Consider the following 18839-nt stretch of genomic DNA (forward strand, 5'->3'; position numbering starts at 1 on the left):
ACCTGCGTGTGAATAGAGAAGATTACACAAAAACAAGTCTGTCATTGAGAGAAGGGGGAAGGTGTGAACCAAGTTTCAGGATACTTTTTGTTTCTGATGTCTTTCTGCTATGGGAGTTAAGAAACCCTACTTTGAGAACACAGATGGAGAGATCAGTGCGATCATGGCCGTCTGAGGTGAAATGAGAAACTGCGGGCTTGGAGAAATCTTTAATCTTCACAGCCCTAACATGTTCTCTGAAGTGGTCTCCTAGTCTCCTTCCGGTTTCCCCAAAATAGATAACTGGGCATTTCCTGCGAGAGATACAGTAAATGAGGTTGCTGGAGGTACAAGAGGTCGTCTGGTTGATCCAAAATTGTCCTGAGGGGCCTTGAATAAGTTTGGTGTTAGATATGTACTTGCAGGTGATGCAGAGAGCTCTGGGAAAGTGCCTCATGTGGATTATTGTTGAGGGCGATCAAGGGAGCTGTGAACAAGAAGGTTACGCATATTAGGTGGTTGGCGATATGAGATGATGTGGCGGTCAGAATAGAGGGCCCCAGTGGGGGATCAGCCTGTAGGATGGAAAAATTATAATTGGTTACATTCTTTGTTACCAAATGAATTAATGAAGATTGGTCAATTTGTGTATGTTTCTTCTTTAGAGCAATTTTAGGTAGATTTATTCTGGAAAACATAAGACTCAAGTCACCCATTCAAAGTCTGCACTTTTTCGTAAAACTCTTTAGAAATTATAGACATAATAGAGTTATAGAATAATTTTAAATAATATTTCTACAGTATCTATAAGGTTTTTATCTTGCGAAGTTTTTTGTGTGTCGGTGTAATGCACTGACATACTCAGAAACTTGTAAACAGCACTTCATAAAATAGACACCTTGTAAAATAGATACTTCAAGGCTACTCGAATCTTTTTGTTGTCATGTTGCAGGGTTCATCTTTCAGGTGTGTAAAGGGAAATTTCTTAACCAGTAATATCATGGAGACCTTAAATTCTGGTTGTGGCAATTTCCCAGGCATGCGGTTCCCTTATACTTTAAATAAAATCTGAGGTGGTCAGGTGTGGTGGGTGTTGGTCCAGCTGTCAGGGGATGACCCTTGTCTGTGTACAGATCCATGTCACATTACAGTCCACATTCCTGGTGCAGACATTTGTCAGCAAAATGACACCAAGCACAAAGCAAAAAGAGCTGAGGATCCTACTGTAGTCTAGCCATTGGCATCATGGAGAGACACTTCTATCTTGAGACTAGAAAAGCTCTTGAATGACTGCAGAGTTTCAGCTTGTTTCAATGGGACTGATTTGAGCGGAGCGAGACTCTGCACATGCATTACAATCTGGAGACTGATTCCAAAGCCAGAATGATGCTGTTAATTCTGCAGCAAATAAACTGTTTTATTTGGCCCCTTATTAATGCTGTACCATCTGGTGGGACTCCAGGATTAGTTTATACAGTACAATTTCTAACCAAATTTTAATAAAGTGCAATATGTGCTGTTGAGAAACTCATCTGATAGTTTCCTTTTTCTTAGAGTAGACTTCTTGCCCTGTTGACCTGGGCTGAACCAACTTCTTAGAGTATCTGGCAGTCCGAATGTCAGTTAATGTCATCTGCCCAGTTGAAAGTGTGTCCATAGTTTTAATAAGAGACTGCCAGAAACAGGAGAGACAGGCTGTAGATTTTAGTTTCCACAGCAGATGCCTTGAAATAAGGTAAAGGTACAGTAGGTTATTGTCTGATTTTTCAGAAATTTGTTTTGCATCTATGTTTTACACACAGAGAGACATACAAAAAAACCTACAAATGGTACATTACGTTAAAAATAAATATAACATTACATAGAAGACATTAACCATTACATTGTTACTATATACCACTTCTACACTTTTATTTGTACCAAACAGTTCTTCCATACTGCATGACACTTTGTACCACAGAAATGAAAAACACGGACAGGAAGTGACTACCGATACCAAAAACCCATAACCTGTGAAGAAAGTAAATTTGCTGCTGCAGTTCATGACAAATAAAGTCAACATGTGCCCTCCAGAACAGATTAGCATCTACAGTATGTATATTCCCAGATATTTATAGGATGTGACTTGCTTATAAGAGTCATTATGAAATATGTCTGGGGAAGGATATTTATCATGTTCAAGACTAAAGACAATATCTTATTCATCATGTTCAAGACCAAAGACAAATTCTTATATTTTTCCATTATTTAAAATCAAGGTATTCTGGTCACACCATGCAATCCAACTATTTGCACTGTTCTGATATGGGTTAGGGTCATCATTATCATTCATCAGACAACAGAGGTGGACTAATCAGAACATTTGAATTAAATTGGTTTGGACCACTAACAACAGAATCATTTGTATATAATGTGAAATGAAGAGCATTGGAGAACTCAAACATCCCAGGGGTTCACCACAGGTAATTTCTCCCTCAGAAGCAGCTTTAACCTGCTGCAGTTTTCTTGTTAGGAATGTTGTACCAAAATATCCTATATGGATTGATCTGTAATTGAATCATTTTTTATAATAAAATGTCCGGTTGGATCATTAAAAGTCACGGAAAAATTGCCCTAAAAGTACCTTACTGTGCTTCAAAGCATCTGTTTGTCCAGACGATTTGAAATACGGTCAGGGTAACTGAAGCATCTTCTGTGCTTCGCCCTTGTTTGTAAGCACATTTATATGGATCAAGTTTACTATTTATCGTGTGAGACTCTGAACCAAAATCCTCTGCAATGATTTAGTCAAAACTGACATACTATAAGAGCAACTGGCCTGAAACCACTGTGGCACTTGGACAGGTCTTCCGAGGGAGGGGTATAATACAGGAGGTTTTCCATTCCATAGGAATAGTATGCACGGCTACAGACATCTGGAAAATTTGTTGCCACTGGAGCGATATATTTTATTATCAAGACCAGTTGGCTTATAAACATTTGTACTCTAAAAAGCATTAATGAGTTATCTACATTAATTATAACCCTATAAGAACTGTTAAGGGAATTTGCCTTTAGAATGCTAAAACAATCATCAGAGGTGTATGTTTTGTCATTCCCGGTAAAAACAAATTTAGTTCATTTGAAAACTGAAGCTCATTATCAGTTACTATTGGTTTCCTGACTGAGGATATTCCTGGTTTTCTTCATACTGTCCCAGAGTCTTCTTGGATTATTAGCTTTAAATGCATCCTCAGAAATGCTGCTTATGTGCATGTTTTGCCTCGTTGAGTTTCCCTTTTAATTCTTTTTCACTCTGCTTCATTTCACCAGTTATATACCGTACTACATCATTGTGCTACTGTACAGCTGCTTAAACCTATTCTAAAACAAGACAATAGTTCTTCCACATTTCCTTGCAGTAAAAGCACAAAATACATAGAGAAAGCTAACTTTCCATTTGAGTTAATTTTTGTTTTAACCCCTGATGATTTTTTGTTTACAATGTTTCTTCAGTTATGTTTTAACTAACTTGTTTTTTTTTAGTTGAATTTAAAATCCTGGGAAAACCACAAGGTTTTTACACTTCATAAATCCATTCTAGCTGATGCCTTGTACCTCAGAGAATAACTGAGAATATCTAACAAATTAGCATGAAGGATGAAAACACTATATGTCAGCAAAAATGACACTTGGGATTAAGCTTCGTGCTGCAGTTCCCTCCCATGTTATTGCACTGTGTCTGTGGTAGTTCACGTACTGAAGCATCACTAAATTCTTTATTCATCCCGAACCCCTGCATGACTGTGATGTCATGCCTTACCAATGCTGAGGAAGATTATTCAGGGTTATCAGTGATGACAGTTCATCCTGCAACTATTCCACACTTGCTGCGGCTACACAGTGAGAGCCCATGTCTGTATTTAATTTGAGCGTTACATTTCAGTCAATGTGGGGCTTCACAGCTGTACACGTCCCGAGATATTTTCTTGTATAGCCCAGCAAATCCATAATGAGTATAACTAACATGCAGGGACAAAAAAAAAAATCTCATCTGAATGGTGTTAGCAGATGTCAGCATTTGCATGACGAATCACAAAGGAAATTCCTCCTAAAGAAAAGATGTGCTAGCTGAGTTCTCATTTGTTGGTCAAACATGGATGAACACATTCATCGTCTTTACATTGGTTGCCTGCCAAAAACCATTACAGGAAGTTGGGACCTGTAACTCTCAATGAGTGGGTCACTTGATGAGTGTTCAGTCATCTCCTGACCATGACTCTCCCCTCCAGCATATTTGCAGGATCAGGTGGTAAGGATGCTTTACATTGCTTTGTCGGCAGCATTGTCATTTTAAGATATGACAGTGTTGATGACTGTAATTTAGTGATGAAACATTGTGGTTTTAACAGATCTAAATAGATATGAAGTTTTTTGCAAATACTCCCAGAGCTGTACCACCACATACTGTATATATAGTCATAACATTTCGAACATTATTATTATTGAATTATTTAATATAACAATATCTCCTTTCCATGTTATGGTGATCTTGAATTATGTTATGTTAAGGATGTAAAACATATCTCAAAATAGTAGTCTGAATAAAGAAGACATTCCTGAGCAATTTGAAAAGCTGTTGTGATATGTTTTAATAATGTGCATGCTTTTTTCTTTCCAATAAAATGGAATAGAAATTTGTTTTTCTGTTTTCAGGGATTTTGTACAGTTTGTGCTGCACTTAAAGGGTTAGGGTTAATTAGGAACAAGCAGAAAATAATTTAAAACTTTTTTTTTACTTTAAAAAAGACAGAATAAACTTTTTAAATAGAAAAGGCATAGAACAAACCTGTATTCCTTTGCAGCTCAAACTCTTAACTAAAGTAGTTGGCTTTTTGTCTTAATTAGATATAGCAAGTAGTTTAACTTGAGAGGGTTAAGTAGTAAATAGACATTGACATCATTCTAAAAACAGTTTTGACCATGTGTCTTTCCTTTGTTAAACAATCCAAGAAGAGATAAGATGTTAATACATAAGAATAGCATTATATTTGGTTGTATAATGTCACAATTAGCAACATATTAAATAAAACAGAAACACATTTTGGTAGTTTTTTTTTGCCTGTTTGATCTTAATAGCTTGAAATAAAAGTGGGTTAGATATGGAAAGGAATATTTGGGATTTTCAGCCTCTTTGTATGGAGAGAACTATTGATGTATAATTTCTTTCCTTCAAGAAGTAGATTAATATTTTTAAACACACATTTAAAAAATCCCCTTTCAGCCTATGTATTACTGATCTAAAAAATATTAATTCTTGACTTAACCTGTGGAACAGGATTCATTTGTTTCAATTTATTGGTTGCATGTGATTAGTGTGCTAAAAATCACTATACTGTCACTGTCACACACAATGAGATTCAAGGAAGTTATAGTAATGGCTATTAATATGTAGTAACACAGATCTGCAGAAAGATGTGCTTGAGCAGCTGAGTTGATCTTTTTTTCTCTTTTTGACTGCCAGCTTTCTTAATGCCTGAAATTCCAGATCAGAAATCTATCTCCTCTTTATATGCTGTTGACCGATCTGTGAAGGGAGAGCTGTTGAATGATCACATGAATCCACATGTGAAACAGCGAGGAACTGTGGAACAGACGATGTAATAAACTGCAAAGTTTCTGCCGACGACATAGATAATGTATGATGACACCTCAGACCTTTTCACCCTTCAGAAGTCCCCACGCTGCCTTAGTGTAATGGTTTGCAAAAGAAGTTTAAAGTTCCAAGTGGAGTAATCTTTTGTTTTTGTTATTGCTATACATTCAGTACACTTAATTAAATATTTAAATTTTTTTTTCCATTTTAATATGCTACCATCATTTTTGGAAAGAGGACTTGGTTTATTTATATGACCTTTCATTGCATTCAGTTAATGAAACTTTATGGGCTTGTAGGCATTTGATATCTGCCTATATTATCTGCAGTGGCTCTGTGGCTAAGGATCTGCGCCTGTGGCTGGAAGGTTGCCTGCGGCCGGAAGAGGAATCCTACTCTGTTGGGCCCCTGAGCAAGGCCCTTAACCCCAACTGCTCCATGGGTGCCGCATAAATGGCTGACCCTGCACTCTGACCCCAAGCTTCTCTCCCTGTCTGTGTATCTCATGGAGAGCAAGTTGGGGTATGCGAAAAAAGACAAATTCCTAATACAAGAAATTGTATATGGCCAATAAAGTGTTCTTATCTTATATATTAGAGACAAGATATTGGTATTGGGCATAAGTGGGCACTGTAGGTCTTTCTTGCCTTCTTAATGATTGATTTGTATATGTGCCAGTAGGGTGGCATGGTGGCACAGTGGTAAGCATTGCTGCCATGGAATTCTGGGGCCCTGGTTCAATTCTGGACTTGGGGTGTTATCTGCATGACGTTTGCATGCTTCCCCACTTTTTTCTTCGCACAGTCCAAAAACACGCCTTGCTGTGTGTGTGCACGTCTGTGTTTGTGTCTGTCTGCCTTGGGATAGACTAGCATCCCGTCCAAGGTGTACCCCGTCTTGTGCCCATTTCTTATGGGATAGGCTCAGGCTCCCCCTCTTGCTGATTGAGTTCTTCTCAGTTTGAGGTAGGGGTGTTATTTACTTTTATTGAATTGCCCTACAATTAAAAACATCTTAATTGCCATTGCATTTTCATTCATAATGCACAGATTTTTTTTTTTCATACTGTAGTTTTTCATATACTCATTGTGTTACCTGCATCTGAGAAATCCTTCTAGGCAATTCTAAAAGAGTTTCAAAAATAGGCAGCAGCCGTAGCATTTCAGCTAAATGTGATCTGAAATCTGTAAAACAACAGACAGAAGTCATTTTCAAAGTAAATGAATAAACCATTGCAGTGAACACAAATAAATAATGATGTGACAAAAAAGCATTGATTTTCTGCAGTGGTATTAAGAGTTTGATAGGGAGAACAGGAGGAAAAAGCACAGGTAATATTAACGGCACAGCAGTAAGGCATATTGTTTTTGTTTTGTTAGGCCTCAGTTCTGCTTGAGATTGTCAGTATACTGTAAGTTTTTTTTTGTTTTCCATGGCTTTTTACAGGTTTTATGTTTTGGTGGCTGTGTGATAGAAAGAAAATATTGTAATTGGTCGTTTATGGTCTGTGAATTAACGAGCATAAGATAATAGGGCATTGCTTTGCCTATCACTACCTACAGTACGTCTACTCCTTTTTTATTTTTAGTGTACAGTACATCATTCTTTAGGATTTCATGATCACACAAAATCTTTGGTGAGGTACAACCATGGCACTACCACACTACCATGTAGCCAAAACCCTTCCTGCTACTTTCACCAATAATAGATTTCTCCACCAATTTTAATAAGAAACCTGGGTGGATTAAGGAAGGTTGATTTACAACTTGTAACGCCAGTAAATGGATAAGATTATAGTGGAAGTGTGAAACTCTAAGGAACCAAGAGAGAGATTGTATTCAAAATCAAATTACAATCAAAATATACAGTTGCTGTTCCTACCTTATTTCCTTGAATCCGCTTCAAATTTGAAACGTTTTAACTGGAATAATTGCCTTAAATGGATTTTGTGCAACACCTACTGCAAGCATGTTTTGGGACTTAGCACATATACTGTTCAGATTCAAGAAGAAAACAGTTTATTTTAGTTTTTGATTTGTAAAATATGTAAAATACTATTTAAGCACACTAACTCCTATAAGTTAAGAGAAAGCAGAGAACAGTAATCATGTAATGGATGACCCATTTTTGTTCTGTTTCTGCTTGATGTGCACTGAGAGAATATACTGCTGGTAATGTCAAGCCAAAAATAAAAATTTCAGTAGGTCAGTGGTTATTTTTATGAAGTGTTACTTGTCTGTGTCAGTATGCTTCAGTTGATGCCTGCTTCTTAATTGTTTCTCACATTTCTAAAAGGAATACTGTTGTGTTTCAGCATGCAATAAAACACATTGCTGTTACAATGCAGAATGTGTTCATTGCTAACTTGTGACATTTTTGTATTCTTAAAGGCACTTTTCTGGAAATGTTAATGAACTTGAATCATTGTTCAAGATCATTTTAGTGGTCTTCACCTTGACAAAACACTAAACAATCATGAGGAAAAAAGTCTCAGCATTGTTACCAAGTTGGTCTTATGTTATATGAATTTAGTCACATTCAGAATAAAGTTTTTTTTTAAAAATTGTATTTCTATATTTAAGATAGGTTCTTGTACTGTAATAGTCATGTTCTTCTTAGGTTCATTGTCCTTCTGATGCCTGCAAGATATGAAACTGACCTAGAACTCATGTAAATTCTTTGTTCCGCATTCATTTTATTATTTCCTCTTGATCAAGAGGAGCATTTTATTATTAAGAGCATTTTATTATTTCCTCTTTTTATTTGTCTGAATTTATCACTTCAGATTAAAACTGTTGGTTTTTACGTTTTATCCACAAATTACCCTAATCTGTCAAAAATAAATTTAAAAAATGTAGATGGACCACCAATATTAAGTGTCTTCTGGCGTGAAAGTGCAGTAGCTCTCTGTAGTCAAGCATATTTTTGACATGCTGTAATGCACTTAGCTTCGTCTTTAAGGGGACACAGGCAGCCTACTGAATTTTGGAAGAAAATGTGGGTGAATGCAGCTGTCGAGGATTTGTGTTCTGAGGTCTGGAATTACAGTGGTAGAGATGGATTAGGAGGCAAACATGCCTTTCATTTGCTCCTTGGTCCCTGAGATCCTGCCGGAGAGGAGATGGGCGCCAGTAGCAGTGAAATACTATAAAAGCTGATGTGCAGAAAGATATGTGTGCTGTCAATAATATAGGAAGGGAATGACAAATGGGGACAGCTGTCAGTCCACTTTCCCCACCAGAGGGAGAGAACAACTCACATTTGTTTGATTTTTTTTGTTCTCCATGACTCCATTCATGGGGTCTGCCAAGGTGAAAAGGCAATTACAGACTTCATCCAGGTCAAAAGAAAAGACATTGATTTTTTCCCTCTGTCTTTTTATGGAGCTGACCCTCCATAAAGGCTCAGTCATGATGACGATGATTGGTTGAGAAAGGAGCAATAAATAATTCCTTATTTTTGTTTATACCATTAAACTTTATTAAGCAGTTAAACCATTATATTCAGGCTTTCACATCTGTTGTAATATAGTTCGGGTGGATAGCTACGTCAGCATGTGTAGGCTACAAAGGAACAAGTAATAGGTTTATTCCATACTGAAAAGAGAAGAGAGAAAACACAACGTTTCAGCCATGGAGCCTTCTTCAGGTGTTTCTACCATCTGAACTACTTCAACCTGCATCTGCTGCAACCCACTATGCCTTCCTCCAAATCTTTTTCTAGATCTCTTCGTCATTCCTTCTCTTCCTCCCTGGGTCACTTGCCCCCCTCTCTTACTAAACCAGCATTCCGTCTCTTCACAGCGATCTGTTCCAAGAGCAGGCTTTCTAACCACCTTCTATTCCTTTACAGATGTCGACACCTGAAGAAGGCTCCACAGCCGAAACGTTGTGTTTTCTTTCTTCCCTTTTCAGCATCTTATAATATAGTACTGTAGGTTAGAATGATCAATTTGAGTGCATTTGAAAAAATTAAACATGTAAGGTATATTTTAAAAAATGTTTCCAATAAGGGGTCTTAACTTCATTCATTCCAGGCCTAAGTGTTTTGTGTCAGAGCCACAGCTGGACACGGTATGCAACAGAGGCAGCTGCAGTCCTTCAGCAAATCTTAAGTGTGTAATGAGACCAGGTTAAGACGCCTGATACAAGCTCTTGCTTGGGTTTTCAGCACCTGTATTTCGTTATTAAAATGAAAAGGCTTCATTTTCAACTAAAGCTTCTTTTTACCCATATTTCTGTTCAGATGGGGGAGCTTGGTTCACCCCAGAAGTCACTTGAAGGTCATTTACCCTATTTTTTTACAGCCCAAGAGTTTGCCTTGAAAGGACTCTGCTGCAGTGAGCAATTCTCTTTTAATCAATATGACCATGTATAGCAAAGATCCCTTTCCTTAAACTTGATCCCTGTTATAAATTACAAATTCGTCCATTATCTTTCAGATCTATATTTTATAATGTAAATGACCTGCTGTCATCAGCTCAATAGAAGCACTTGTGCCTGCAGTGTTCCAGACAGTTAAAATAATACAGTGTCTGAATAATTGTGTCTTAGACCAAATTAAGTCGGGCCTGTTTATAGTATATGCTTCAGGAGTGATTGAATGGGTTTATATAGTAACATCTTTAGATGGATGTCAGCACTTTTAAGTGCACTGGAAGATCTGTATGTTATTAACTCTCTTCAATAAACGAAGAAAATCGTTAAATCTGACGCTGCGAGAAAATCATGGAAAAATGTCTTCAACAGTTTTTGAACATATAGAATTCAATTTTTTGCAAAAAATATATTTCTTAAGGTTGTTTATGAATCTTCAAGTTATGTTAAAGAAATAAACATAGTGAATCCGCAAGGAGTTCACTTCTATAAACTAAAAAAAACTTGTGTAAGATTTTTGTCAAATTACCTTCCAAACAGAGTTGTCGTGGAATAGAAAGTAGTAGCAAATATGTGCTTTTAGTATCCCGCTTAAGATTTAAAAATGTGTAACTTTGCTTAAATTAAATGGAGGTGCCAAATTGAGAGTGAAGATTAAGAAGATCATTAAGTTTATGAACCTAACTTTTTCTTCAAAGATATTTGCTTATATCAGAACCTAGGGGCATTCTACTTTTTTGTATCATTGACTGAAATTACTGTACCTTCAAAAATTGCATTCAGAATGACTGAGCTGTCTCTGCTGCCATTTTTGCACATGAAGAGGACAGGGACCTGATTGAAAAGAAATAATATTGGAAGAAAAAACTGGGAAGATTTTGAATGGTCAATTTAGATACAACTATCTCTGCTTTTTCTTTGGAAACCTTTAACGTTACTCCAAATCAAGAAAGAGCACCAATTAGAGCTATAAATAATAATTTTCTGAGAAATGGAAGGATGGGTGAAAGAAAACCCTTTTAATATAGGCCCTTGTTATGTTCTTGTTCATCTTTAATGAAAAGAAAATGATAGCATTCTTCATTATGAAATAGATATTAAACACAGATATTAGTTTTAATATCATAAATCTCTGAAGCTCTGCCTGTGCCTTAAAAGATTGAGCTATTAAGATAATGCTTGCAGAAGCCTTTTGTAATTCTTGTTTCAGTGCGTCTCATTAATCATTTTCTAACTTGGTGGTGGAGTTGTCCTGGAAGTGAACTATAAGTCCTTGTGTCTTTTTATTGCAAAATCATTAACAAAAACTAAAATGTATCTACTGGAAAATGGTAATGATGAAAATAGAGGAAGAATAATTTCTTTTTTAACATTTTTATGTGAAGACTGAAATTGTTTTTAAGAGGTTAAGGGACCTCTGATTTATATGAATGGCTTCTTCCTGAATGACTACAAAACTGGGGACGTTACATGTTTAGCTTCTGTAATCAGCCACAATATCCTCTGATGTGATGCAGTACTGATTATTTTATATGCAGGGGTAGTTTCCGTTGTTCCACAAGTTTTGTCTGTTATTTAATATTTAGTTTTGTTCTAATTTATGCTGGATTACTATTTAGGAATTGAACTGCTTTGATACATTCGTTCATTTCTGTTTTCCAGGCTGAACAGCTCATTTGCTTCTAACAGTGGTGCATACAAAGTCCCTCTTTTCACTTATTAACAGAAGGTGAGATAATTTCCTGTATTTCCTGCAAAATTATTTTAATGGATGTGGAAAAGCTTGTCAGGTAAAAGTAATAAATTGAGACTTTCATTTGACAATTATATATACTGTATCCCCAGTGTAAGCATAATTTAGGAAATTTAGTACTAATTGCTACAAATATAAATCAATCTGATTACATAATTGGTACCTAACTTCTTTATTGCATCTGGTAACATTTTTCTGAAGTGTTAAATTTACTCGTAATTACAATTTGTCTTTGTTGATTCAGTTTGAGTGCCGTTTTCAAAGTGTTCATAATTTAAGCAACAACACTTATTTTGGTTTTGTTTTTTTTAAACGGAGAAAAAAAAATCCCCTCCTAAACCTTTCAGCTCTTTTCACTGTGACCTCCAGATCGAAACACGATGAACAGAATATTGCAGGTCCTGTGCTATAACATGGGCAAATCTGCAGTTAATGCTGTCTGTAAACTGTAACACAAGGCCACGTCTCCTGGGTGTCTTTCCAGATTACTACAGCAGGGATGTAGATGAGCCGGTCAAGGCTTCTGCAGTGTTGAGCATCTTCATCTGTTCCTTGTGGCCTGTTCCGGACATTTTTTATTGTAGGAGGGGGAGGGTTCAGCACCAGATGCTCTTCAGCTGCCTGATTATTCAGTATTATTGACAGAGCAGGTCACTAAAATATCGGAAAGCCTGCTAGGAGACCCGGCCTCTTGACCACAAGAATGTGAGGCAGGGAGTGATAGGGTATCAGGAGGTCAGCAGTAATTGAAAACAGAAGCCTGCAAAGAATACCAAAGAAGGATGGTGCCGGCTCCAGGATAGCTTTAGAGACAGACGTACACTAGTGCTGTCTTCACATGCCTTCTGTAATTTTTATGATAAACTACTTGCATATTTATTCCTTATGTTCACTTTTTATATAGATTGATGGATGGATGGCCCCGTGTGGCTTTTCATGGGTCTTCGTAATTGTCTATTGATTCCCTAACTTACATCAGTAGATCATGAATTGCAGATTTGCTAAGTGAAAATATTGTGAATGAATGTAAGGGGCTGTTTTAGATGTAATTGTGTTTGCATATATGGCACTGGCACACCCTGGGTTATACCTTTGTAAGGACAGCAAAAACTTGTACATAAGTACTGCTGGTATAGATTTTATTTGTCTTGAAGTGATTCTGACCCCTCCCTTACCAACTTTAATGCTTTTACATCAATTTTTCATGTACAGTAATATCGTCTATGCCATCTTCTAATGCAGTTGATTTTGTTTCTGTACAGACTGGTAAAATAATCTTGCATAGCATTGTTATTCTGCATTGTTCAAACAAAAGGCCATATGGTAACTGTTTTGAAAGGGATGCTCCTTTCTTTGGCTATAATTATAAAAGTAATTATAAACCCATTAGTACATAAATCTAACAAATTGTTTTTCCCAAGTGTTTAATCTGTAAATCTTTCAATGTGCTGGATCTCAATGTGAAAGCAAGAGAGAAAATGTAAGATGGGCAGTGGAGACACTGGAGTGCTTATTTGTGATAAGAGCATTACACTTAACATCTGTGCAACACCCTTCAAATACAATTTTCAAGCCACTACTGTCAATAACATGCTATGATAGTACCTTAAATGTTAGGATGAGGCATTTCAAGAGCCATAATCATATGCTTTTAGGCCTACTAATTTACACTCTGATGGACCTGTCATCAGTACAGTTACCAGAATCCAACTAGCCTATGCTGCATATGTAACAGAGCCCAGTGCAATGGACATGTTGTAGAAATGACATCACCTCCTTGAAACCTGGATGGTATAGAATTTTGCCACAGCAGAAGAATTGGTGCTTTGGCTCGGCAAAGTTAACTGCTCTCTATGGAGTGGTGCTGTGTCCACCCTGAATTGGTGAGCAACCATGATTGAACCCCAGCATGTTACTTACAATCCCTTGCACAACTATTCAGTCTCTTGCATAGTCATTTGAAGTCATTGCTACACTTTGAAGTAACAATTAATGTTTGTTACAGTATATACCTTATCTAATCCACATATTGAAAGCAAGAAAGAGAGGGAGATTTTATACATATTTGTGCTATCAAGAATTACTTTCTGCAGTGTAAATTAACACATTTGCAATAATAAAAACTGTGAAGCCTGGCGAATTTTAATAAGTTGTTTTCACAAGGTTTTTGTTTTTATCATGTGGAGGATTAGCTGACACAGCAGATTTTCTTTCTTGAGTATAAAAGTTAAAATTAAAACCCAAACAATACCAACCTAATTCATAAATGTGTACGTATTAATTTTATACCTAGAGAAACAGGGTTATATAAGGGTAGTATTTTGTAAATTTACAGTAGGAAGAAGTAGTCAGAAGGTAATGCCATTCTTCTATCAGTGAAACTATTCCAGATATCATTAATTCAGTTTACTGCACTGTTTTCTATGTTTTAGTAACAAACATGTATTCATAAGCAGCCACACTTTGTTTGTCTTTGGATTTCACATACCTACAGACCATTCAGCAGATCCTTCAAAATGTATTAAATTCCACTATGTAAATGTTTTCCCCTTTTCCATATCCCGTGATAGTTGTCCAAGTGTTTGTATTCTGCAGCTCAGCTCTGAATGATTACATACGCCAAAGTATTTTTCTCTGGAATTAGATTTCAGTGCATTTAATGCAATATTGTAGTTGAGAGAGTTTAGCTTTGAAGCAAGCATTGCTTCCATTCTGGACTGTGTTGTCTGCTGTCACTGCCTGCTGTAGAAGCAACCAAACTTTTCTGCTTTCTTGTAAATTGTAGATATGAACAAGCAATAGGTTTATTCCATGCTGAAAAAAAGAAGAAAGAAAACACAACGTTTTGGCCGTGGAGCCTTTTTCAGGTGTCCTTCTTCATACCTGAAGAAGGCTCCACGGCCGAAATGTTGTGTTTTCTTTCTTCTTTTTTTCAGCATGGAATAAACCTATTACTTGTTCCTTTGCAGCCTATGTGTGCTGATGCAGCTACCCACCTGAACTACAAGTGTAGATGGGGATCACTGAAGGTTTTTTTTGGCAGAAGCAGAAGCAGGTGACAGAGTAAGAAGGTATATCATGGATTTGCATGTCATATACTTTAATAAAGGACTGGGTGGCTCAGATAGTTTAAGAGAGGTGTGCTGATAGAGTATCTGGGGTTCAATCACTCTGTGGTCTTCTTGAGGGGGAACTTTACACTGTACCTCATTTATTGCTCATGGGAAGGCTCTGGTCTCTTCCAGAGAGATGGTTATAGGCAAAACATACTGTACATATTGAGTACTGTAAGATTGTTACAGTTTTGATACCATCTCCTTCTTTGCTTTTGATTGGTAAGTATGTACTAAAATATGTGTTCTCCTGTTAATGTGTTTCAGTATATTTGAATATGACCTGTATCTTTTGAAACTGAAATCAAACCTTTTTAAAATTGCTAATAGTAAGATCAAAGATGTGCTTTTCATGGATATACATTGGCAATGAGAAACCCAGTTATATATTTAATTCTTTAAGGTCAGAAGTTCACAAAACCTGCAGCTTCATCTAGATTAGTTTTGCACATGCCTTAATTTCATTTTCCTCATAAAAGTACAGTCTCTAGTGAACATGGTCTTTTTTGATATTATCAATTTGAATAGTGTGCGCAGTTGTTTTAAAAATGTTCACAAGGAAAGAATTCAGTACTGAAAGTAATGTTTGCCAAATTATTGAAGAAGTTATACTGTATTGTGAAACTCATGTTCCCGGAGCAGTTCTCGGATCCCATGGCTGCTTTCATAGAACGTAGCAGGGTATTATTCAGCAAGAATAAATTTAAAGTACTCTATGTCAGCAGTAGCCTTGGAGTGGAGTTTTCTTAAGGATATAGACAATGTGAATTTATTACCATTATGTACCTTGCATAGAAAAAAAACAAGATTCACTCTTTGAAGTTATTGTTTAATGTACTGTATATCAGCCCTATTTCTTTACGAAATTAAACTGTAACATTATTTTCTCAGAAAGAAAATAAAATAGAGTATCTATTACAAAGTTCTTATATGAATATTGTGAATTTCAGTTTATTGGTTTCAATTTTATCATCAAATTCCCCTTCAAATGTATTAATTAGTTGTGCTTAATCCCACAATAAAAGATTTTTAACGTGACTCATTCTCCACAATGTATGCAATGCCTGCAGGATGAGGTAAGAACTGCTACGAAGTTGGGAATGCCCAGAGATTAGTCTTTTTAGATAAAAATGCTCTTTTTTCTTTTTTTCTTCAGAGTAAAATCCATCATTTTTCACAATTACTTTATTAAACGATGATTCCCCATTGAAGCTTTTACAAAAAATAATTTGTCTTTACAAAAAAAACTTTTCCACAGTGAGATTGCTTGCTCCTGGTTATGATATATGTCTGAGTATAAGGTAGGACACCATTCAGGGAGGGGTTGTGGTTGTGCTTGAATACATTTTATTGGCCTGTTAAAAATTGGACCCATAAAATTCATTTTCAAGGATGGTTGGATAAGTATATTTGGATAAATCACTGTAAAAGGTGTATTAACAGAAAATTTGGGTCTCTTTCAGTGCCAGGAAATGAATGGTTGACTTAAGGATCATAACAGAGTTGCATCTAACCTGCTCATTCATTAATTCAGTAACACACACCATTCCCCCATCACAATGTGAAATGAAGGTCGTCCTGCAAGAAGAGTGGGATGGGGTGAGAAGTAAATATTCAGAAGAACTTTGTTCTTTTTGTTCACACAGTACACCATTTGGTGGGGGATTCCATTATTGTGGATAGAGAACATAAATTGAAACTCCATATGAAAAGATATTATATATAATATATAATATTATTCTCCACATAAAAAGGACTTCTCTACCACTTTTGGATGAATCTGTCTTTCCACAGCATAGTAAAAAATGTTAGTATCTGAATTCTCTGCCTAATTTGTAATAGCATTGTATTGTGAGATTAGGATTCACTGAACAGGTCATGAAATAAGATTTCGTTTCTGAATATGTGTTGAAGTCTCGGCTTTCTGACCTGGTATTTTATTGTATTGGTAGATGTGCAACTCTCAACATAGAACAATATGCTCAAGCTGTCCTGTTGTCATTCACAAAAATCGGAGGCGGTATTCCCAAGCATCCTGCTGCTTGTGATGTAGTAAAATCTGCAGTGAACAGCACACAAATCGAGGCAAGCTACCAGGCTTTCCTGTTCCAAGCAAATAGTTTGTAGCATTAAATTTCAACCACCCAGTTTTGTATCCTGTTTTTAATGGTGTAGATAGATAAGACTTTATTGATCCCGAAGGGAAATTGATGAACTGCTCAGAACTGCTAACTATACAGTATACTACACAGTCTGTATACTAATGTACAGGCAGTATCTGTACATTAATGCATGTGATCATTGTCTTGTGGCTGGTTTGGACTGATAGATCTTTGTACATTACTTTGTCCAGTATACCAGATACCAGATAGATCTGTTGGGTGTATGGTGTGTAGGCGATGCCCTTTCTGGTTCTCATTCCTGTATGTCCAATAGTTTTCCTCCCAATGAAGTAAGGGAACTATGAAGTATCTGCAGTATCACAAGTGATCATGCAGCACTGGAATCTACCACGCTCTGTTGAAATGCATTCAGATGTTAATCCATTAAAAAATCATTCTGCTCCTACCGTTATGAGTTACATCAAAAATAAAGATGAGTGAGCCAGTTCCAGAGATCGGTCATGCAAGCATCTACAGTTCATTTTTTCTCCATACTTTAACCTTACCTCCACATTGGTGGTTTATTGTGGTCTCATCTGTCCATGTAACTTTGTTCTAAAACCCTTTTGGCACATCCTTGTCCTACTGCACACATATTAATCTTGAGTTTTGGTTCTGTGGTCTTGGTGCTTATAAGAGGTTTACATCTTTTCAGTGTAGCCTCTGTGATTCTTCTCAGTCATCTGTGAAATGTGGATTTGGATACCTTTAGCCCAACACTCTGGTTGTTAGTAATTTCCCTGACAGTTGTTTTAGGGTTTTCCTTTACAAATCTGATAATTTCTCTTTCAGCTGCTGATGTTTTTCTTGGCCGACCTGGTCTTGACTCGGTTTCTTTCATCTTCTCTGTATTCCAAATTGTTGATTTTGGTATACCCAGTTTGTGTTTTATGGTTCTGATTAATTTTTTTTCAGCTTCTTTTTTTTCATTAGCAAAGTTTGCTTTTCATTTTGACTTTCAACAACTTTCAATTTGTTTAATTTTCCCAGAAGTGTAGAACTGAATTAAATGTATTAAAAATAAAGTGCTTAGGAATTGTAACATCAGTAGTGTTTTTATTTTATGAAACAGCTTTAATTGAAAATTTCAAACATGAAACATAATGTTAAGATGTTTTTAATAGACATTCAGTTGGTATTATTTTTTGCCTGTTTCTCATTTTTTTGGTTTATTGACCTTCGTTGACTTGCAAATTAGTTAACATAGAACTTGAGCTAAGTGTGATGATTTCACGGCCTAGGCAATTATCTGCAGTGCCTTAAAAATATTCATACCCTTCCCATGGTGTCCCATTTTGTGAAATTGCAAAATGATGCATGCACATTTTTAAAACTGAATACTCAAACTGAATACTTCTATGAGTAAGAAAACTTACTGTACAGTTGATGTCAACAAAATCTTACGAGAAGATTGAAATATGTTGATTGCTAAGTATTCAGACCTGTAAATTTAATTTTAAGTGGAACCAGTTACAGCCTTGAGGTTTTTTTAAGCCTTTAAATGCGTTATCACATTATCTAGTAAAGTGTTTCTCAACACCAGGCTTTTTGTTCTTGCCAAGTCTTTAATGATAGTCTAATTTATTTCACTTTTCCATTAGAAGCATATTTTTAATTGCTTTCAACTCTTAAAAGGTTGGGTTTGTAATTGCTATTAATCCTGTACTGATTTATGAGTTTCTGAATGAATTTCATTCAAGTCTTATTTCCTGAAATATATTTAATTGGACTACTGGAGAAGGGGAGGGGGTGCTCATTGTGGGAGCTTATACATTTTCGTTCCCACCTGTATCTGCTCATCATAAAATGATCCTATGTAAA

At 36.2% G+C, this 18839-nt stretch overlaps 1 protein-coding gene across 2 annotated transcripts in view; it reads left to right on the plus strand.

The window, feature by feature from the left end:
* Nucleotides 1-18839, plus strand: part of tspan9a (tetraspanin 9a) — a 196337-nt gene that overhangs the window by 63214 nt on the left and 114284 nt on the right. Inside the window, exon 3 of one of the 2 annotated variants that reach the window (XM_088924056.1) lies at nt 11653-11719. The exons of the other annotated variant lie outside the window; for it this stretch is intronic. The gene's annotated coding sequence lies outside the window, so the exon portion shown is untranslated. The remainder of the gene's footprint in view (nt 1-11652; nt 11720-18839) is intronic. 2 annotated transcript variants of the gene reach the window in all.

This window comes from Atractosteus spatula, chromosome 8 (assembly GCF_055471065.1).
Source record: "Atractosteus spatula isolate fAtrSpa1 chromosome 8, fAtrSpa1.hap1, whole genome shotgun sequence".
Lineage (NCBI taxonomy): Eukaryota > Metazoa > Chordata > Actinopteri > Semionotiformes > Lepisosteidae > Atractosteus > Atractosteus spatula.